The sequence below is a fragment of the Rutidosis leptorrhynchoides genome, chromosome 3 (genome assembly GCF_046630445.1).
Source record: "Rutidosis leptorrhynchoides isolate AG116_Rl617_1_P2 chromosome 3, CSIRO_AGI_Rlap_v1, whole genome shotgun sequence".
NCBI classification, from domain to species: Eukaryota; Viridiplantae; Streptophyta; class Magnoliopsida; order Asterales; family Asteraceae; genus Rutidosis; species Rutidosis leptorrhynchoides.
Genome location: NC_092335.1, coordinates 636,976,739 through 636,984,243, shown reverse-complemented (window position 1 = coordinate 636,984,243; position 7,505 = coordinate 636,976,739). Strand labels below are relative to the sequence as shown.

Genomic DNA, 7,505 nt, shown 5'->3' with positions numbered 1-7,505 from the left:
TGAGTTCAATTGAAGATCCATTATCAAGATTGTTTTAAGCTTTAATTTTATTACATAAGTTACTTAACTTGTCTTAGTGATTCGATTTGTTAATTGATTTGTGCTTCAACACCTTTGGTGATCTAGACAATAAGGTTGGGGATTTTAAGTGATTGTATCCTTGATTTGGGTTGGTTTTCAAATGGCTTTTAGTCAACTTGGTAGTGTTAGTTGATTCAAATGATTGTTTTATCTAAGGGTTTTATGTGAGTTCAACCCAAGGTTGAATCTCAATGATCTTCCTAATGTAATTGGTTTGGGTAAGGGAATTTATGTGAGTTTATGAATGTAACAACCCTACTTTTTCCGTTACTATCGTTACTCGACTGTTAAAGTATTTAACGGTATTTATGTGAAACTTTATGTATTTAATTAATTTAAATGCGTACTTGATCCTTAGTGGGTCACTTGAATTAATATGATGGTATTAATTGATGAATTTAATTCGGTTGACGAATTGCTTAGAAACGACACGGTTACGATAACTGCCTTGAAATCCGTCGAACCACGGAACACCCGATCTTGCGTAAATAATTAATTTTAATAATTATTAACTTTATGAAAAACTCATTTAATTTATTATTTATTTAATGAATTAAACACTGTGGATTGCGTTTCAACGACCGTGAACGTTCCGGGAACCCGGTACGGTTAACGACACTCGAAACGGACCACACGCATATGAGTATTTTAGTAAAACGAGCCAGAAACACATCAAATGGGCCATATGGCCGATCCCCCCTTAGCCCCTCACCTTTGGTCTTTTATTTGGGCTATTTGCTTACCAGTTGATTAAGGCCCTAATTTAATTAACTAGCTTGATAATTCCCTACAACCTAATCTTTAACCTAATTATCACATACAGAGAAAAAAAAAGGACCGATCGTCCCTCCTACCCCCTTGCTCTTCGATCATACATCACCCCATAACCACCATCAATTTTGCTCAATTGCTTAAACCTACAACACGAAAGTGATTGCCTAGTTCGTTCTCTACACGTTGGTGTTAATTAGTTGTGTTCTAGTGGTATAATTCTATAACCATAGTTTTATAAATATTGATTTTATTATGTATTCATAGTAGAAGATGTCTATTGCTCAAGTCTAGAGGATTGTACGCGATTGCATGCTTTAAATTGCTCGTTTGATGGATTTTTGTGAAATCTCGAATTGAAATTGTGTGATAATAGAAACTTGAACTTTTCAATTGCAAGATGTTATTTGATATTCAGAATCCTCATGAAAAACTAATAAGTTTGGGCTTTTGAATTTCGAATTTTCGTTACCGTATGCCCAAGTTATGACCATCCGATGCTTGACGTGTTTTTATGCATTAATACAAAAACTGGTATTGATGTGTAATGAATTAGCTTATGAATTGAATATGGTTGGATGTGTAATTGAAAAACACTTAGGTTACACTAGGATATTATGTCATTTAATTTAGAAAAACTCGTTTTATGCTTGATCGAATGTCATGGTAAGATTTTCTGAACAACACATAGAAACTGAGCTAGATAATAAAATGTAACAACATATGGAATATAACCTTTTGAAATTTCGAAACTACATAAAAAATACATAACTTTTCATGTAGACATCCTAGGCTAATTGTGTCTAGATCACCGGATAATGGCATACTAAAACGACTACCTATATCAGAAACGAATTTGCTACGTGTTCCCTGATATGTAATCTGTGTTTTGAATTTTATGAATTAACATGAATGCTTCTGGAATTTGGTTATTCATATTATGTGGACCATTTGACTATTACATGTTCATCACTGAAACCTTATGGCTTTGGAGAATTAAAGGCCTATACTTTGTGACTTCAGATTTTTGGCTAAAATGGAACACCAGTAGTAAATTTGAAAACTTTACAAATTAGCTACATGAAAACGTTTGAAAATTTTATAGATTAAAATTTGGGATGTTACTAACCATCTCCCACTGGCCTTGTTTGAGTTGCATATTTCTAGATTAAATGGTAGAGTTTAATATTCTGCTGCGCGGGTAAAACCTGAACTTGAAGGAATTGCAAGTAACTTGAGTTTTAGGAATCGTATGGTAGCATGGTTGGTCTTTTTAGAAACCTTATAACATGTTCTTGTGATCTGGAGCTTTTCATACATTCTTGATTTGCCATTTGTGAGTAATACCTGTTTGTTTGCATGGTTGTCATGAACACTTGTAACTACGAAGCTAGTAAACGTTAATTGGCTAAAAGAATGTGTGAAACTTATGAATTGACTTTGGTTTGACCTTGTGAAATCATTGAAATGAACTACTGATGTAGTTGACTTAGGTTCACCAACTTGACCGAGTTTGACTTTTGTTGACTTGCTTGACTAGTTGACTTATGTGTTGACTTTTACTTTAAAATTGAGTCGGTCTGAGCAATAGGACAACTGAACTATGGATCAACTTTTATGTTGACATAGACTTATAAGACAAACTATATTTTCATATTAGGTTACGTTAATAGGTCGTTGTAATTTGACTATTGTTGCTTGTGATTTGTCAAGTGCACTCAAGGTGAGTCTACATTCCCTTACTCTTTTACTTTTGGGATGAGATAACATGCTTTATTCAAAATGTTTTACGCTTTAGGCATGAGTACTTATGATTATACATATGAGTTCGATCAAAAAGCCCTTAGCTTGAATATATCAATTACTTTACGTAAGCTCGACTAATAGGGATGGATCCATTAGGTTTTACAAACCTCGTCCCAACTAACGGGATGTCTATATTGATGTAACTTGTACACTTGATCAGTGTATGCTATATAGGGTAAAGGGAAGACGTGTAGCGTATGAGCTATTCGCAGGTTAAAGTTTTATATTCAAGTGCTCATAAAAGATGTATAACACTCTTACGATGTTTACAAAGAAATCTCGTGGCCTAACTTATGATAAATGTTTTACTGGCCTTACTTACGATGAATGTTTTACTGGACTAACTTGTGGTAAATGTTTTACTAAACATGTAGATTCACTCAACATTTTTGTTGACCTTTTTTCATGCTTTATCTCAGGTCTTTAGAGGTTTGCTTCCGCTGTATTTGATTATTGCTTGCATATACTGGATGGAGTCCAGCATTGTTTAATTTATTTCAAGAACATTTACATTCTCATTTGAAAACTTTTTGATTTTAATAATGTTACGATTATTTACTTTGGTCATTGATGTTAAACTGTTTTTGATACTACTTTATATTTAATGAGAACGTTTAATAAACTTTAATGCGAATGCTTTTCGAAAAACGTCTCATATAGAGGGCATGACCGTTAACTGTGGTACTAGAGTTAATACGTCGTTAGTGGTTTCTGACGGGGTGTTACAATGAACTTACTTGATCAATTGGTTTAGTAGTGATACTAATAAATGGTTTTTAAATGCTAAAATGGTATGAAGTGTAAAGGGCAATCCGAGTAATCAAGTGAAGTAATCAAGTGGACACGCTTTAGTTATTGATAGTATTATTTGCTTAATTTTATGTTTGCTTGCATAGTTAATAATCTCTATATTGAATTCTAAAACCCCCAAACAACTTAGAATAATTACTAGTCTTTAATAACTCGATTTCCACACTTTCTCTTGGGACGAACCTTGTGTGAATGCTTGCTTGCTATGATGACCGGGTATAGTTGACCGGGTGTTTGTGCTAATTGGCTAAGTATTCATTGCATTGTAATCTACACATTCTATCAAACAACACAAAACATCAACATCAACTTTTTGGCACCACTGCTGGGAATAGTGTGCGTTTAATTGAGTTTTTAATTTGAATTAGTAGTTTTTTGATCCTTTTGTGAGGATTCATCCTCACAAAAGTTACTTTTTCATTTAATATTTTTTTTTGTGTTTTGGGAAACGTCGTTTGTTTCTTGTGTTGTGATTGCGGGCTAGGTGGTGTATGAAACTAGGGTCCCACCAAGTCCAAGAAGTTGAAAGCCCCTATCCGAGCTCGAACGAGCGGCCCACGGTTTTTATAGGTTACGAGAAGAGAGAATTATAAGGGATAATTTTGAGCATCTACCCCATTATTTTTCCGACATGGAAGCACAAATCAACGATGATGATGTTAGACAACCGTTACAAAATGAGATTGATCCGGATAACACCCTGATGTGGAGTGCTAGGTTGAGTGCCCCACCCAATGTGGCACCTTCCATTGCACGACCACCTATCCGGGCCGATAATTGGAAGATTGAAGGGAAATTTATGACACTACTCAAGGATATCACATTTGATGGAAGGATTGATGAAGACCTCTTCGAGCATCTCGGTTCCTTTAACGAACTTTACAATTTGTACAAGTCCAAAGATGTTAGTGAAGATGCGTTCAAGCTCCGTGCTTTCCCATTTTCTCTTATGGGTGCCGCTAAGCATTGGTTGAAAACTCAACCACCAAATTCAATCGCCACTTTCCAAGACTTAAGAGATAAGTTTATTCATCGGTACTTTCCCTCAACAAAGGCAAAAATGCTCAAAATGGAGATCAGCACCTTTTGCCAAACAAGTGGAGAAACTATTTATGAAGCTTAGGAAAGGTTGAAAAAGCTTCTTCAATCATGTCCACCACACGGTCTTAACAAGAAAGAGCAAATACATGTCTTCTATAGAGGCATCAACGATCAAACAAGGTCTATATTGGATTCATCCACGAGTAGTGCCTATTGAGGCAGAAACATTGCATGAAGACATGTCTGTTCACACTTTTGAATGGAACTCTCCATCAAGGGACATGCCAAGAAGAAGTGTATCCAAAGTTGATAGTGGAGATTATGATAGTGACACCCTAAAATCTTTGACAAATCGATTCCAAACTTATGAAGGACAAATCAAGAAGTTGCAACAAACCGTTGTTGCTATGAAAGTAGGTTGTGAAAGGTGAGATGGTCCTCATCTAACAAGGGATTGTCCACAAGTGCCTCAAGTTAACATGATCAATCAAGACAATGTTCCTATGATGACGGAAGAACAAGCAAACTTTGCAGGGTATATTAGAAAAGGTGAGCTTACACCTAATGACATTCCAAGTCACCAAGGATATCAAAGAGGTGGTTCATCATTCAACAACAACAACTACCACAACAACCAAAGCTACCTTGGAAACTAAAAGCAAGTTTCGTTAAACTTCCAAAACAACCGACCACTGGGGTTCAACAACACCAATTGAAGCAAATACAACCCAAACACAAACTACCAACAACAACCCTACCAACAAAACCAAGGGTATAACCAAGCTTACAACCAAAATCGAAGAAACTAATCTCTGTTAGACAGCTTGATGATCAAGGATATAGTGTGCTATTTGGTGAAGGTTAGTGGAAAGTAATAAAGTGGAACTTAGTAATAGCCAAGGGTAAGAAGAGAGGCACTCTTTATATGGTAGAAGTTTCAAATAATGAAGTAAATACATTTTCCAATGATCGAAGCTTAACCAGCCAGTGGCACCAATGTTTAGGTCACATGAGTGACAAAGGAATGAAAATGCTAGTGTCTAATTATAAAATTCTTGTTCTGAAGAGAGTTGAATTAGACTTTTGCGAATCATGTGTTCTAGGAAAGAAGAAAAAGGTCACCTTTGCAAAAGCAGGCAGAACTTTAAAAGCGCAGAAGTTGGAGCTAGTACATACGGATGTATTCGAGACTACTCCTGTTTCTTCATTGGGAGGAGCACGCTATTATGTTACTTTCATAGATGATTCAACACGCAAGGTATAGGTTTACTTTCTTAATAAAAAATCCGATGTATTTGAAGCTTTTAAGAAATGGAAATCTACTGTTGAATTATCTTTTGATTTGAAGGTAAAATGCTTGAAGTCGGATAATGGAGGAGAATACATCAGCACCGAATTCATTACCTATTATGCTGATCATGGCATTCGGATGATCAAGACGGTTCTAGGTACTCGACAGCAAAACAGAGTTGCAGAAAGGATGAATCATACTTTAAATGAGAGAGCACGTAGCATGAGACTTAATTGTGGGCTACCAAAGACTCTATGGACTGATACAGTAAGCACTGCCGCTTATTTGATCAACCGTTCTCCATCAGCTCCACTTGATTTCAAAATACCCAAAGAAGAATGGGGAGGTAAAGCAATCAGTTATGAGCATCTAAAAATCTTTGGGTGCATTGCATATGATATTAATAAAGATGGTGACAAACTCGATGAAAAAGTAAAGAAGTACGTGTTCATTGGTTATGGGGAAGTGACATGGGTTACAGGTTATGGGATAACAAGGGAACACATGTTATCAGAAGTAAACATGCCACCTTCAATGAAGCAGAATTATACAAGGATTTCAACTTAACACCAAAAGAAAAAGAATCAGTTGAATTTGAGGTTGACACAGAGACAACAAGAGAGGATGAAAGTTAAACTCCAGAGTATGAAACTGAAGTTCCAGTGGGAGTTCCTAACTGTGAAAGCTCGGATTCTGATCACGAGCAGTTTTCTGATAGTGAGAGCTCAGATTCTGATGACGAGCAGTCCCCACAGCCCCCACCACAACCTGACCAGTCCAATTGGGTTAGGAGACCTACACGAGTCACAAGACAGCCAGAGATGTTTAGTCCAATAGTTAACTATCTTCTTTTGACAGAAAATGGGGAACCAGATGTAGTGACCCGAACTTTTCCATGTTTATATATATTAATTGAGATTGATATTTACATGACTAAATGTTTCCAACATATTAAGCAATAAAACTTGTTAAGACTTGATTAAATGAAATAAGTTTCATATAGACAATTGATCACCCAAGTTGACCGGCGATTCACGAACGTTACAAAATTGTGAAAACTACATGTTGTGGTATATATAGACATATATATATGGTTGACATGAGATTATGATGAGCAAGTATCTCACTAAGTATATTAACAATGTGTGATATACATAAGAAATGAGTTTACTAAGTTAAGAAACTCGAAATGATATATATAACGATTATCGTTATGATACCGTCTACTAAATACATATGTATCATATTAAGATATTGATATACTATATTAAACATGATAAAATGATATTTAAATATATCATTAAGTGTATTAACAATGAACTACATATGTAAAAACAAGACTACTAACTCAAGAATTACGAAACGAGACTTATATGTAACGATTATCGTTGTAACGATATTTTAATGTATATATATCATATTAAGAGATATTCATACATCATAATATCATGATAATATAATAATTTAACATCTCATGTGATATAATAAACATTGGGTTAACAACATTAATTGAGATCGTTAACTTAAAGGTTTCAAAACAACACTTACATGTAACGACTAACGAAGACATAACGACTCCATTAGAATGTATATACATGTTGTGTTTTGATATGTATTCTTACACTTTTTAAAGACTTCAAGATACATATTAAAGTACTTCTACTTAACAAAAATGCTTACAATTACATCCTCGTTCAGTTTCATC

At 35.0% G+C, this 7,505-nt stretch overlaps 1 non-coding gene across 1 annotated transcript; it reads right to left on the bottom strand.

Moving 5' to 3' along the window:
• Positions 1-4,528: 4,528 nt before the first annotated feature.
• LOC139903033 (small nucleolar RNA R71) lies at positions 4,529-4,635 on the bottom strand. Its single transcript, XR_011777881.1, has one exon. It is a non-coding gene; the product is annotated as a small nucleolar RNA R71 (small nucleolar RNA).
• Between the last annotated feature and the right edge of the window lie 2,870 nt (positions 4,636-7,505).